Source organism: Dryobates pubescens, chromosome Z, assembly GCF_014839835.1.
Source record: "Dryobates pubescens isolate bDryPub1 chromosome Z, bDryPub1.pri, whole genome shotgun sequence".
NCBI classification, from domain to species: domain Eukaryota; kingdom Metazoa; phylum Chordata; class Aves; order Piciformes; family Picidae; genus Dryobates; species Dryobates pubescens.
The window spans coordinates 33084073-33099583 of record NC_071657.1 but is presented as its reverse complement, the minus strand read 5'-3'; the positions used below and the strand labels follow the sequence as shown (position 1 = coordinate 33099583).

The 15511-nt window shown below is 44.9% G+C and overlaps 1 protein-coding gene across 1 annotated transcript in view; it reads left to right on the top strand.

Annotated features, from left to right (window-relative positions):
* Positions 1-453: 453 nt before the first annotated feature.
* The window catches only part of SEMA4D (semaphorin 4D), a 108589-nt gene continuing 93531 nt past the window's right edge, over positions 454-15511 (top strand). The window contains exon 1 of the mRNA XM_054178775.1: positions 454-613. The gene's annotated coding sequence lies outside the window, so the exon portion shown is untranslated. The remainder of the gene's footprint in view (positions 614-15511) is intronic.

The following is a 15511-nucleotide window of genomic DNA, read 5'->3' as shown; positions in this document are numbered from 1 at the left end:
CCTGGGAGCGGGAACGTGAGGAGCAGCAGCGCTAGGTGCGAGGCGGCTTCTGCACCGCTTAATTAAATTGCGGGAGCATCGCATCTCCTTCGGCAGAAGGGTATCGATACCTTCTCAAGCCACAGAGCCCTAAATCTTTGAGGGGGAGGGTGGGGATGATTTGCTTTTACCGGGGGCGGCCATCGAATGGGCACCATCAACCCCCTGCTCTTCCCCGCTGGCTCCTGCGAGCACGCTGCCGTTAGCAAGGGTAGCGTCGGGGGTAGCGTAGAGAAAAAAATAACGTAGTTTCTTGAGAAAAGGGCGGAGCAGCCCCTCCAGCCTCGCCTCGCCGGTGTGGTGGCAGCCGCCCCGGGCCCGCCCCCTGGCGGCGCGCCGCTGCGGCCCCGCTCCGGGCAGGCACCGCGGCACGCCCGCCCCCCGTCAGGCCTCGTCCGCCATACTGTGGGGCAACCCAAACTTGTTACACACGGGCACCAACTACTCCTCCCACTGCCGCCGCCCTGCCCCCGCCGGCGCAGGGAGGAGGGGGCTGTGCTCGCCCAGCCTGCCGAGGGGAAGGCGCCGAGGCGGGCGGGGGCGCCGTAAGGGGAGCTCTAGCAGGCCCTCGCAGGTAGGGACGACCGGTAGGGGGGCGGGCTGCGCATCGCCTGGGGCCGGGGAAGGTGGAGGAGGCGGAGGCGACAGCGGGGCGGGGGGAGGGGGGACGGGAGGAGAGAGGGGGAGGGGCGGGAGGAGGCGGCGGCGGCGGCGGTGGTGCTGCTGCTGGTGGTGGTGGAGGCGGCGGAGGCAGGGCGGTCGCCGCTGGGACGAGTGTCTGGCGGTGCCTTCTCCCGCCGAGGTGGGTGCAGGGGCTGCCATGGTGGCGGGCAGTGTCTTCGTTGGGGGGGAGGCTCTGGGGCTTGGTCTGCGCCGTGACCGGGGCCGGGAAGGGCTGGCGGGCGGTGCCAGCACACCTGCGGAGCGGGGCCTCACGCCCGGCGCGGCCCGCCGCCGGTTCCCGAGAAGGGGTGCGGGAGGTGTGAGCCCCCGCTGGCAGCGCGGCTGGAGCGGAGAGGAGGAGCCTCTGGCAGCAAATGAGCGAGGGCTGGCGGGTCTATAAATGTGCTTTTTTTGTCCCAATGTCCGCAACCCCACTGACTCCGGCGGCAGTTTCCTGTCTGCCCCCAGTCCGCGGCAGCTACGCAGGTGCGTCCCGGGGCGGCAGGACGGCGCCCGGGCCCCCGCTGCTGGTCCTGGTTGCACCTGCCGCAGCGGCGGGGCTGGGCGGGGGCACCTTTCGGGGTGGTGGGTACGGATGCGAGGCATTTTTGGCCGGCCAGGAATTGGCCTGGTCTCTTCCAAATGCAGCCTACGTTACCATTAATGTGCCTGGCCACTTAAGAGGGGCGGGGGGCATTACCAGCCACGAACCGCCGTCCCTTAACTCGATGAATAGCAAGACGCTGTACCGGCGCTTGCTGTTGGGAAGCCGGCTGCCTTTTATGTTTCGGCTGTCAGGAGAGTTGAAACCAGGTCTGCACTGAAATGCTGAGTTTGCAAGGGACGGGTAAAGTGACATTAGAGTTTGCTGTCTATGCCTGTTTGCCTTCCAGCTAGTTTAATTAGTGGATGGCTGCTGCTGCTTCGTGGCGGTGGACCCGTTTGTCATTGTTTTGTGCCCATACGAAACCACGCAGCATCGATGTTTAGTAGGAAAGCCGAGCATGAATGCACCGATTTTAAACTTCTTGTTGAGGCTCATTTCTGTTATATGGTTGCCATTAGTAGGGAGGGCAACAGGACGTGCCCTGCTGTGAGGGGGAACCTGATGGATCCTGCAGGTTGAAGAGGTGTTTTATATCTCTTCTTCGGTTTTGTGCTGGAACGCCTTCCTGTCTTCCACTTTCATGCTGCTTTTATTATTGCATAACTCTTGCATTGAGAGCTGTGAAAAACGTGAAACGTCGCCTTTAAGTCTATGACACCCGAGTATTTCTAGTGGGCTCTGGACATCAATGTAGTAGAAATGCCTCCCCCCCCCCCTTTTTTTTTTTTTAAAAAACATTAAAAATTCCTATAATAATTGTCAGTAGGTCGTGGACTCTTTTTATGACCATCAGGCTCAAAAATAGATACTGATCTCATACTTCTTTTGTATACCTACGCAGAGGTTTTGTTGGAAAACTGTTAATGACTTTCATTAGAAGGTGTGTGCGAGCTGGAGCAGTTATGCAAGTGCACCTAAAGGAAGCTCTGCTGCCTGTCCGTCTGTGCGGTCGATGTGCTTGGAGGCCATGATGTGCCAGAGCAGGAGTGTCGTTTACAGACTGGGTTAGAAAGGGTAATCTTAAGACAGAGAACCGAGTAGCTCATACAGGGTGAGACACTGTATGTGCCATGTTCCCTTGCTGTGCAGTGACGTGTATCAGCACAGTGTGCTGTCTGGGGTGAGCAGGCTCTGAATGGACACTTGCAATTCTTTCATGGAGCAGAGACGAGGTGCAGGTGGCTCTTTTCCACTGAAAGGGAAGAAGTGGCAAGGGAGTAGGTTTCTCTGTGTATGTTTATCAAGGAGAAAAAGAAGCAAGCTTTGTAAATGTGGAGCTGGATTGACAGATGAAGTCTATCTCACTGGATTTCTTAGCCTAGAGAGGAAACAGTTCACATGCTTTCCCCCTCCCCTCCAAGCAATTACTGTGTATACCTTGGTGTACATAGCAATTCCTATGATCAGAGATTGTTACAGAGTCTGCTGACAAAAGCTGCTTGCACTCATACCTACCAAAATGGGTTTTGTGTAGATTTTTTGTTTGGTTTGTTGTTCATTATTAAAGAAACAAAAGCCATTGTAGCAATGAGGAGGGCAGTAGCTCCTTCCACAGTGAATGAGGCATTTGATATGAATGCATTTATTTGCAATCTAAGACTGATCCATAGATTTTTCTGGACACTGAGTGGAGGTGTGTCTGGAGACTTTGTTTAATGTGCTGTGTTGCCATCTCCTTGCTAATGTTATGATTGAGTCCCCTTTCTTCTAGTATAAACAGATATTACATTAACCACTTGATAACCTTTTGCAAACCTGCTGGTATGGATACAGCTGTGCTCTGCCAAAAGTGTATGGCTTTATAGCACTTAGAGGTCCTGCAAGAAGGAGAGATGATGTGGATCCCCTAGTGCTTCGCTCACTGGCATGCCTTCTGAGCAGCTGAGCTTCAGAGTTACCTGCTTTGTGTGGCCTCCTGCTAATGAGGAACTGGAGACTTATTGAAAGGATCTGTAATCTCCCCAGGGCCACTTGGCTGGATTTGGAGATTGCACTGTGCTACTCGCTCTCACGCTCTCTCTCAGCCATCTTAGAGGGTATGTTTTGAATGAACGTTTTTGTGTTAAAATATGTTCTCTTAGGTTTTTCTTGCAGTGAAGCAAGCAGAGGTCTCTCAGTCATGTGAAAATCAATTCTTGATCTGAATTGCTAGCATTAGATCTAATTCTTGCAAAAGGTGTTGGATGAATTGGTAGATAGATGTGCTGTGCTCTGATTCTGAGAATGACTTTCCAAAGTAATTTTATTTAAATGAGTGGAAATAAACATGATAGAAAAGCTCCCAAGATTTGATGTTATCTCTGAATTCCTCAAATATTTTGTTTTAGGTTTCTTCAGGAAAAATGGAGTCTCAAGCCCAATACAATAGGGACTGTGTAGCTCATACGAGAATAAAGTGCTCCCCCGAATGCTCAGGGATGAGGTTATGTATCCCAATTTTCGCTGTGCAAAGGTAACTTGGAATGAGTATTGACAGGAAAGGAAAGATGTAATTGCCAAGGTTGGCTAACATTTCCTGTAAGCCTTCAGTGCTTCCAAGTGTTGGATCTTGTTAATAATAACATTATCCTATGATTTAAATGAGCTGAGAAGTAGGTTTTCAAGGTGCATGACCACGAAAGTGTTACTCATGAATGGATGCTGATCTGCTATCCTTCCCACTAAACTGAGGTTTAATTACTTGCAGAAGTTACTAAGAGATTTTTTCATAATGTTTTACTTAGAGAAAAATGCACAAAACTGTAATGTATTCTAGGTAGTATGTGACAATAAAGATGGAGACTTAAAGGTGACTACAAAAGAGAAGCAAACCGGGTCATAAACTTCCCTGAATTAGACTTTAAAGAACAGTGTGGGTTTTTCTTTTAACATCTGTACATAAGCTACTGTGTTGGAAGTTTAAAATGAGAATTCAGACCTTCCTTATTATGATAATATTAAAACAGTTTTGGGGTGTTCTTTGTTGTGTGTAGTACTCAGCTGTTGTATGCAATGTTTATTTAGTTAGCTGAAGAAAGGTGTGCCCAGTTGGGAGGCTGTATAATAAACAAGGAGCTAGGAAGTGCTTTTGGCTCCTTTATTTGATTGTCTTTCCCTGGAGCTTTTCCCCTCCTGTCTAACTGGTCATTTCTTTGATGATAAAGAAGCATTTTGTAAAGCTTTTTTCATTTGGCTTTGTACAGTCTGGTATTTGAGTGTCTAGGCAGGTAAGTGTGAGTCTACTGATGAAAAGTATGAGAAAGGTCCCACTTACTTTACTGTAGTCTTGAATTTTGGGAAGATTGGGTGATTGTGAAGCTGCTTTTCAGTGTAGCACAAGTGTAACAAGAGGTGAAAGCCAGAAGGATGCTAATTTGGCTGTTACTTGGGAGAGTTAACTTACCTCTCTGGTGATGCAGCTATACATGCTGGGTGGACTCTGTATTCATTGTTTTCCTCCTGATATGAGGATTTTATCCTTTTCTTGCATGAATTAATGAAAGTTATATTTTCTGTTCCCAAAACTGTTCAGTTAAAAATCAAAAAGTAGCACCTCGTATTTGAGGTAAATGTGTCCTCATCTTGGGTGGGAAAGTTACACATCTAGCCCTCTGGAACTGGATTAACAAGATCTTGCATATGTGTTCTGGCCAAAAAGCTTCTATATTCTGTCTTTTATCTACCTGTAAAGTTGCAGGAGCCTGCTCAGCTCTCTGGAGGTGTTGCTGCAGTCTGTCTTCCCTGCAGGGGACCCTAGTTCCTGTGGTAAGAATGGTGTTCCGCTCCATTCAGCTAGCTTGTGAAGGCATCTAAGAGCCACCCTGGCATGTCCTGCTCCCAGCCACACCACTCTGTTGCACCAAGTTTCTGGGTGCATGCACATGTTTCTGAAAATGTAAATAAGTAAATGAGTAAGTAAGTAAGATGAGTAAATAAGAAAGAGCTTAATTTTGGTACTGTTAGTGCTGTGGATTTTTTTTTTTTCTCCTATGATGAGGTGAAGCAGAGGGAAAAAAGACTATTTTTCAATGAGGAGACATGCATGTTGTTTGTACTGCTGCAGTTCTGAGATTTTTGACAAGTGTTTGAAAGTGCTAAACAATAGCCATTACTTCAGGAGATGTTCTTACAGTGCCTGAGAGGGAACCAGAAGAGGTGTCAAATTAATCAAAATGGACTAGAGATATAAGCAGATGGGGAGCGTTTCTAAGGACAGTAAATAAATTCAATCGAAGCCTGTGTGTCAAGTTTAGAACACGTTTGTTGATAACCTAGAAAACAGTACCCATTTTCATGTCTTCCACCTATTTATTTTTCTCTCTGTTCATGTACATAATCCACCAGGCATTTTCTGCATTGATCCTCTTAAAAAATTAGTATTAGCCTATCTATGAGGCAGGCCAAAGAGGATTGAATGCTGTGCTGCAAAATTAGTACCTGTTGGCCTCATTGCAAGGACTCTCTGAGAAGAGTGCTTTTGACACTGTGGTACGGCATGGATGTGAGAGGAGAATATGTGGTCATGCATTATGAGCAGCTTGATTTGTGTGTTTCTATGCCAGGGTAGTGCATGCCGAGCAGATGTGTAGATGATGGAGCACTGATACGGAATTGCCTAGGAAATGTATGGAATTAGCAGACTGGAAAGTCTTGACATTGTTAGTGCATCTGATTACTCAACTGAGCTGGGAGACAGAAGAGGATATGCAAAGCAGGAGAAAGTTTATGGAGACAGACTTTTCTGCTGGGAAACAGGAGAATAGAAACTTCACTAAACTTTTTTAGATTTTTTTTTTTTCTGGTATGCAAGAGAGAGAGCCTGGAAGCTAAATCAGGTCTGACACAAGTGCAGCAAGGTGAGACAAGAGAAGAGAGACTGGAGTTCCCCCATGCTTGAATATGGCCTGCCAGGTCTGAACAGATTTGCATGTGTTGCAAATTGCAAAGCAGGGAGGAAAAGGGGGAAAAAAAAATTGCATGAAATGTGATTATAGTTCCTGCTTTGTTTAAGAGTAGTTTTCAAGGTCAGGCTTTAACTGTCTCTTCTGAGTTGTTCCTTCTTCCCCCAGTATAAAGTAGACATTCTTCTTGCCCCAAATGATGTTTCTTTTTTATATCTGTATGCTCAGTTGTGCCTTTTTTATTTTTTTTAGTAAACAAGTGATGCTCAATGAACTTTGTGTATACAAAGAGAACTACATGGAGAAGGAAAGGCTGTTTTAATTTTTTTTAATGTCTTTGTTCTCATTTCCACTGAAAGAGACAATGTGTTGTGGTTGGTTGTTACTAGAAAAACAATACAGAAGAGATCTAGAATCTTGAATGTTCTTGGATTGGTAGTTGAATTCTCTCAGTGTAAATTTGATATGTGCTGGGAGAACGAAACAATGCAGACCTTTTTTTTTTTTTTTTAACAAACAACACAAAACAACCACTGTGCTATGAATTTCTGTCTTAAATGAATGGGGTCATTGATGCTGTGCTTGGCTTTGCTCAGATTTATTATAGTTAAACTACCAAGTTTGAAATCATCAGGAGCTAGCTGTAACTTAGGTTGTTTAGCATAAAACTATCTGGTCAAAGTTTGTGGGGGAGGACACTAAATTGGTAATTTTTATCACTAAACTGCATCACTGTACCTTCCTGCTTTGAAAGCCATCTCTTATGGCAATAGGAAAGAAAAATCTGGCTGTGCCTTGTGGTGTTTGGAATTGGCATATGCACATAGGTAACACTGGTTTCTTTGCTGGAGTACAGTAAGGTGTAAGAATGTATAACAATATGACATTTTACAGATATCCTTCTCTGTGCTTTTGCCTCATTCAGTAATGCTTTAATTTATTTAGAAGACATTTATTTAATCACACTTAAGAGATGAAATCCACATTTCACAGAAAGAGAATCACAGAAATGTTCGAGTTGGAAAAGACCCTTGGGATATCCAAGACCAACCTATAACCCTACTCTACAAGGTTCACTCCTAAACCATATTCCCGCTAGGCACCACATCCAAACAGCCTTTAAACACACTCAGGGTGTCTGACTCAGCCCCCTCCCTGGGCAGCCCATTCCAATGCCTGACCACTCTTTCCATGAAAGTTTTTTTTTTTCCTAATGTCCAGTCTAAACCTACCCAGTCACAGCTTGAGGCTGTTCTCTCTTGTTCTGTCTCTGAGAAGAGACCAGTGCCAGTCTCTCCACAATATGCCACATACAATGTCCTTTCAGGTAGTTCTGGATAGCAGTGAGGTCTCCCCTTTTCAAACTAAACGGTCCCAGCTCCTTCATAAGATTTATTCTCCAGGCCCTTCACCAGCTTCATTGCTCTCCTCTGCACTTGCTCCAGCACCTCCAGATCTCTCTTTTATTGACAAGGTGCCCAAAACTGAACACAGTACTCAAGGTGTGGCCTCGCCAGCACCAAGTACAAAGGAATAATCACCTCCCTGCTCCTGCTGGACACAACATTTCTAATACAAAACAGCATGCCATTGGCTTTCTTGGCCACCTGTGCACACTGCTTGCTCATATTAAGTTGCTTGTCAGTTAGAACCCCTAGGTCCCCTTCTGCAACGCAGCTTTCCAGTCACACTTCCCCAAGCCTGTAGCATTGCTTGGGGTTATTGTGACCCAAGTGCAGGACCTGGCATTTGGCCTTGTTGAATGTCATCCTGTTAATGTTGGCTCATTGATCCAAGTCCCTCTGTAGAATCTCCACATCTAACTTCATGTCATCTGCAAACTTACTGATGACGCACTCTGTCTTCATCAAGGTCATCAATAAAGATGTTAAACAGAAGTGGTCCCAACAGTGAGCCCTGAGAAACACCACTTGTGACTGGCCGCCAGCTGGATTTAACTCCCATTGACCACCACTCTTTGGGCCTGTTCTCCCAGCCAGTGCTTTATCCTGCAGAGCCTGTGCACATACAAGCCATGAGCAGCCAGTTTGTCCACAAGAATTCTGTGGGGAACAGTGTCAAAGGCTTTTTGAAAGTCTAGTTAGACAGTATCCACAGCCTTTCCCTCATCCAACAGTTGGTTCATCCTGTCAGAGAAGGAGATCAGGTTGGTCAGGCAGGACTGGGCCTGATCCTCTGCTTTATCTCTATATGTCATGTAAAGCACTTGAGGTGACCTGCTCCATGACCTTCCCTGGTACCAAAGTCAGACTGACAGGTCTGTAGTTTCCCACATTCTCCTTTTTCCCTTTCTTGTAGATGGGTGTTACATTTGCTACCCTCCAGTCCATTGGGACCTCCCCAGTTAGCCAGAACCACAGGTAAATAATGGAAAGTGGTTTGGTGAGCACATCTGCCAACCCCCTCAGCACCCTTGTGTGTAGCCCATCCAGCCCCATAGACTTGTGTGTGTCTAAGTGGTGTAGCAGATCACTGACCACTTCCTCATTTATTGTGATGACTTCATTCTGATTCCCCTCCCTGACTCCTAGTTCATGAGGCTGGGTGTCCAGGGAACTGCTGGATCTACTGCTAAAGACTGAAGCAAAGTAGGCATTGAGGACCTCAGCCTTCTCCTCATCCATAGTCACTGTTTCCTTCTGCATCCGATAAAGGATGGAGATTTGCCACAGTCCTGTTTTTGTTGTTAATGAATTTATAGACACATTTCTAATGATCCTTAACACCTGTAGCTAGGTTGAGCTCTAGCTGTGCTTTGGCTTTCCTAATTTTCTCCCTGCATAGCTTCACTGCATCTTTATAGTCCTGATGAGAGACCTGTCTCCTCTTGCAAAGGCCATAGACTCTTCCTTTTGTTCATGAGGTCCAGCCAAAGGTCCCGGTTCAGCCAGGCCAGACACCTTCCTTGCCAACTTGTTTTTCAACACACAGGGACAGCCTGCACTTGTGCCTTTAAGACTTCCCTCTTGAAGTATGTCCAGCCTTCCTAGACTCCTATATCCTTCAGGGTGGCCTCCCAAGGGACTTCGTCAATCAGTTTCCTGAACAGGGCAAAGTTTGCTCCCTGGAAGTTCAAGGTGGCAGTTTTACTTGCCACTCTCCTTGTTTCCTCAAGGATAGAGAACTCAATCATCTCATGATCACTGAGCCCTAGACAGTCTCCAACCTTTACTTACCCCACAAGTTCTTCCTTGTTCACAAGAAGCAGGTCTAGGAGGGCATCTACCCTGGTTGGCTCCCTCACCAGTTGTGTCAGGAAGTTATCTTCCAGGAACCTCCAGGACTGTTCTTTCCCTGCTCTATTGTATTCCCAGCAGACATCTGGGAATTTGAAGTCTCCCACAGGAAACAGGGTAGTGATTGTGAAACCTCTCTCAACTGCTTATAAAAAATTTCATCTACCTCTTTGCCCTGGCTGGGTGGTCTGTAACAGATTCCTACCATGATATCACTCTTGCTGTTCTTATTCCTGATCCTTGCCCATAAGGACTCAACCCTATTAATTTGCATAGCTTCATCTGTCTCTCTAACATAGAGGGCCACTCCACCACCTCTTCTTCCTTGCCTATTCCTTCTGACAAGTTGGTACCCATCAATTGCAGCACTCCAGTTGTGGGAGTTGTCCCACCTGGTTTCTGTGGTGGCTGCTTGTGACAGTTTTAGGCTGTGCCTTTAAGGAAAGGGACAGCTACTGAATTCTCTAGCTGAATGTTTTGGTGTAAAAAGGAAAACAAAGAAAATTCTAAATGAATTTCATTGGTAGATCAGTGGGAATGTAACTTTAAGGTTTTACTCTGAGTTCTGTCTGTCAGTCAGTCTGTTTCAGTCTCAGTCTGGACAGCTGCTGTCTTTCTTCTGTTCCTGGCAGTTCTGACCTTGGACTAATGAGATAAGAAACTAATTCTTTTCTTCCCTTAACATATGCTTTGAACTAACAGAATTTCCCTTAATAATTACTTTTCTCTCTAACCCTTTTTGGGAAAAAAGGAGGGAGGGGGAAAAGGGGGTTTTGGGGGGAGCCCTCCTCCCAAAGGAGGGAGTTTTCTGTGTTATGTTCTTTCCTGTATATTTTTGTATATACTGTAAATACTGTGTATATTCATTGCATTTAATTCTGCTTGTAAATACAGCTCTTTTCCATTTTGCTTCTCTGACTGAGTTAGCTGTGGTTTGTGTGGCAGGGGAGAATTGAACTTTTTCTCACTACCACACTGCTATATCATAGTTTCCCTGTAACACAGTGGCCTCCATCTCCTCCTGTTTATTGCCCATGCTGCATGCATTGGTGTGTAAACATTTCAGGGAGGGAGTTGAGTACATAGTTTTCAACCTTGAGGGGGTTAGACCTTCTGGTTATCTAAGAAGCCAATACACTGCTTGACAAGCTTTGGGCTACTTCACCCAGGGTTCTTGGTGGCAAGGCCAGCTACATCCCTGTTACCACAAGCAGAACAGTTTCTTGTTTGGTGAGATGAGATGAGATTATTCTTGCTCACCTGGAGATGTAGGAAGAGAGAGTTTGTGGAAAGTAGCTATGCTGAAATAATTAGGAAAGTGATGGGAATATAGACAGGATTATGTTTTCTCAGCCTAAGCCCTATCCTCTATAAGCCCTATCTTGCATCTTGGTATGTTCTGCACATTGCTGGGTATTGTGCTGTGGGCCATGAGATACCTGAGTGTGTAAATCTGTACTTACTTTGACTATCATAAGAATTGTATTCTTCACACCAGGTAAAATAATCAAGGCCCTGATGGTGCTGTCTGCTGTGTGTGGGTGGAGCATATCTGAGGTGGGGAATATGCCTGCAAAGGTTAACTGTAGGACAGGGACCCTTCACAAGCGTTCTTCCCTGGCATCTCAAAAAAACCCAAACAAAATTGTTGTAGTGGCAGGGCAGTAGTGCTTTAGTTTGTAATTTTGCTTATACAGCCTTTTTTTGTGTATAGAAATTGTGCTCAAAAGATTTTTTTTTTTTTTTCCCCCCTCGCTTGCCTCTCTGTTGTTTCTTTTAACAAAAAATGTGTAAAACAGCCAGAGGGAAGAAATCATGCATTCCTGTTCCCACTCAGCAATTACCTAATTACTAAGGGTTTGGTAGAGATGTGTATGTATGTGTTTACAGACCCCCTTCTTAGGCTGTAAATGTGCCCCACATGAAGCATCCATTTGTTAGAAAATCAGTTGTCCATCAGAACTTTAAGTGCAGAGAAAATAAATAAGTTTGATAAACTAAATCCCTCTTCTCTGACCAAGAAGCTAAAGCAAACAATCAAAAAAACCACTGCAGACCCAATAGGAATTATCTGTCTTTTGCTGTGAACTAACAATTTTTTTCCCCCCCTGTTAATATTTCAACAAGAGAATAGCTGCCTTTTTCATAGAATCATTGAATGATTTGGGTTGGAAGGGACTTAAAGATTATCTGGTTTCGTCTTGAAGTTACTGGAATTGTTAAAAATCTATACTTAAGATGTTTAGATGCTTTGCTTTATTGAAATGTGTTTACTTGTCTGTTGACTCTGACTAGGTTTTACTTCATGTCAGTGAAATTGATGAACTACCTTTAAAGGTCATTCTGATTCTCTGCTAGGCAAGCGAGACATATAATGGCTTTTAAATTTCACTGCTTTTGCACAGGAATTTGTTGGGGGGGATTATATCATAAATGTGTAAAATGAACCTCCACATGGGCTTAAGAGTTTTCTTCTCTGTGCAATTCTGTCTCCCTGAAGAATTCTTGAAAATCCCAGCCATTCCATATGTGTACATTCACAGCATGTTAATTGTTAAAAACATTTGACTAGCCATTTTCAATGAGGGCGGGTACTACTGAAACAGTTCTGCCTTCAGATACGTTTAGAATTACCTCAGCTATTTGCATATCTTGAATCTTACATATCTAAGGCATTTATTAGGGGATGTGTGACATAAACCTTACCCTATGCAAACACATATGACTGCATAGATTAAATGTGTGAATTTGTACTTGCTCACAAAATTATGATGCTGATGAGACATTCTCGAACAGTTGAAATAGCCTTCTCCCTCCCAAGAAAAAGATCTGCTTGCATCTGCCCTGAAATAGGCCTCCTATGTGCATATATTGACTGTGCATCAAATGGTACATGCTGATATTAAGCAATTCCTCTGAGTTCTTTAAGGACTTCTCTTTCCTCCTTTAGTACTGACAGTCACCAGGGGAAAAAGAAACCATTACTCAGAGCCTCTCTTCTGTTCTCTAATTCAATTGTTAGCTATTACAAGAGTTCAATTCCTGTCACTGCATGTCTGCATTGTTATGCCTTAGTTTTCTGGTATAGGATGCAGATTTATTATACATCAATTGCTTTGGATAAAGAAATTTCTGCACAGGTTATGAAGTGATGCTTTTGATAGGTGAAGCATCTGATGGCCTTTGCACACTCTGCTTTCCGCTCAGTGTTTGTGGAGAAGGCTGTACATGTTCAACATCAGTTTCCTGCAGTATGAAGGATGGTGCTGAAATAGGTCTGGGAGCCTGTCCAGAGGAAGTGGCTCCCTTGAGCGGGAGCAGTTAGTGTTTGTCTGCGGAAGGTGAATGGAGTCAGCTGTACTAATTTCTATTCAATAAATGGGCTTTGGGAGTCAAAGGTGTGAATGTGACCCTGTCATTATGGGGTGCTCAGTGGTGAAGAGAGCTTTGAGGTTCCCACAGAAAGATCTTGGCCTACTTATTTCCATGGCAACTGCTGTCACTTACACATTATAACCTCTGAAGGATACAGAAAGGAAGGGAAAACCTTTTAAATGTTTAAATGTAATGCTTTAACTAGATCTCCAGATCTAGTTAACTAGATTGTAAGTGTCCCTTATTTACATTCCTTGGAGTGTGGAGGTTTTATAAGAAGCACAGCTGTCCCTTCCCCACTTGGTATACTTCAAGATGACATTTCAGGGCAAATGTGATGTTTCGAAGATAGGTATTTGACTTTGATCATAGCTGCACTGACATCATGGATTTAGTGGCTGTTTATTTACATTAGTGTATTTTGAACCAAAATTGTACTTAAAATCTGTTAAGCAAGGTGATGTGTGTCTCAGATAAAAGGTTTTGAGGGAAAATCCTAATTCCATGTTGAACAAAACTTGTTTTTAAAGAGGAGGAACCTCAGGTAGACCATAAATTACAGCCTTTCAAGCAGTATAATACCTGATACATGAAAGCCCTATGCCAGTGTGGAGAGCAAGCCATTCCTGCAGAAACTGAGGCTTGCTGATGACTTGCAAATTGTGTGGAAGGACGTGTTTGTGTTTGCTATACCTTCTGGTCTCTCCCTTCTCTAACCGACCTGCTTATTCTTGAATGTATTTTGCTTCATGCTACAGAGGTGAGGTAGCAATGCTGTGAAGGGAATGTTTACTGTTCAGGTTAGGTATTCTTATATCTAATGGTCTGGTGCAACATGTTGTGCTTTTGGGGGAATTTCTGACTGCTGTAAAGCAGTGGAATTTTTGGAGGCAAATTGACTAATTCTATTCTACTGGGACCAGTCTTGTTTAACATCTTTGTTGGTGATACAGACAGTGTCATTGAGTGCACCCTCAGCAGGCTTGCTGACAACACCAAGCTGTGTGGTGCAGCAGACATGCTGGAGGGAAGGGATGGCATCCAGAGGGACCTTGACAGGCTGGAGAGCTGAGCCCATGACAGCCTCATGAGGTTCAACAAGACCAAATGCAAGGTCCTGCATCTGGGTCCGGGCAATCCCAAGCACCAACACAGGCTGGACAGTGACTCGCTTGTGAGCAGCCCTGAAGGAACAGACTTGGGAATGCTGGTGGATGAGAAGCTCAACAGGACCCAGCAGTGAGAACTTCGCAGCCCAGAGAGCCAAACAGAGCCTGGGCTGCAGCAAGAGAAGTGTGGCCATCAGGGCCAGGGAGGTGATTCTCCCCTTCTGCTCCACTCTGCTGAGACTACAACTGGAGCACTGTGTCCAGTTCTGGTGCCTCTGTTACAGGAAGGATCTGGAGGTGCTCTGAGGTATCCAGAGAAGGGCCACGAGGATGAGCAAAGGGCTGGAGCTGCTCTGCTATGGAGACAGACTGAGAGAGTTGGGGCTGTTCAGTCTGGAGAGGAGAAGGCTCTGAGGAGACCACCTTGTGGCCTTCCAGCATCTGAAGAGGGCTACACGAAAGTTGGTGAGGGACTTTTTAGAGTGTCAGGGAGCGATTGGAGGAGGGGGAATGGAACAAAAATAGAAATGTATAGATTCAGATTGGATGTTAGGAAGAAGTTCTTCACCATGAGGGTGGTGAGACACTGGAACAGGTTGCTCATGGAGGTGATAGAAGCCTCATCCCTGGAGGTTTTTAAGCCCAGGCTGGATGTGGCTCTGGGCAACCTGATCTAGTGTGAGGTGTCCCTGCCCATGGCAGTAGGGTTGGAACTGGATGATCCTTGAGGTCCCTTCCAACCCTAACAATTCTATGATTTTGTTTTTCAATTGCGTTTTTCTTGGTTTTATTTCTGTTGCCACCTGCCATTATTTTTGAATCGCCTTTGGGGAGATGGAGGAAATACTCAGTTTGCAAGTGGACTTCATGGTTATGCTATCAAAAGAGCTATAACAACATCAGGATGTGCAGTGGGAGCTATGAAGAGGGATGAAATCTCCTCTGCCTTTACTTTGGGCACCTGAAATTCAGGTTTGCTTTATAGTAATTGCTATTGACTACAGGTAAGTGCAGAAGTAGCTGGCTGTAACTGACTCAGTGAGAAACCATGACAAATGTAAAGGGCTGTTTTACTAGGAATTCATGCTGAATTTCTTGATCTTTTCATTATAACTTCTTTCAGAAGAAAGAGCTGTACAGATGCCCCTAAGGCTAATGGCTGGTGATTGGTAATTTAAATGGACAGATCTGGCAAAATCAGGGAGTTTGGTTGCTACAGATGTATTGTTCTATCTGAATTTCTAAGGCTGAGTACACTGTATTGATATGAGCAATCAAATGGTGATTCAGGTGGGACCATGAAGGGTTCTTTGTGCTGCTCTTGTACAAATGGTTTACATTTATCAAGGAAGTTTTTAATAATGGAAGACCTGATTGGTTACTATGGAAAGGTCATGATAACTATGCAAACACAACTGGGAAGTTCCCAGTGCTGGGGTATTCATAAGGATGTCCTCTGTTGTGTATTCATAAGGATGTCCTCTGTTGTAAAGGAAAGAAAAGAAAAAGCAACGTTGGAGTCAAAAAAGGAAATGGCTCTGTAATGGTTACAGCATTTCCTAACATTTTCATGAATCAGAA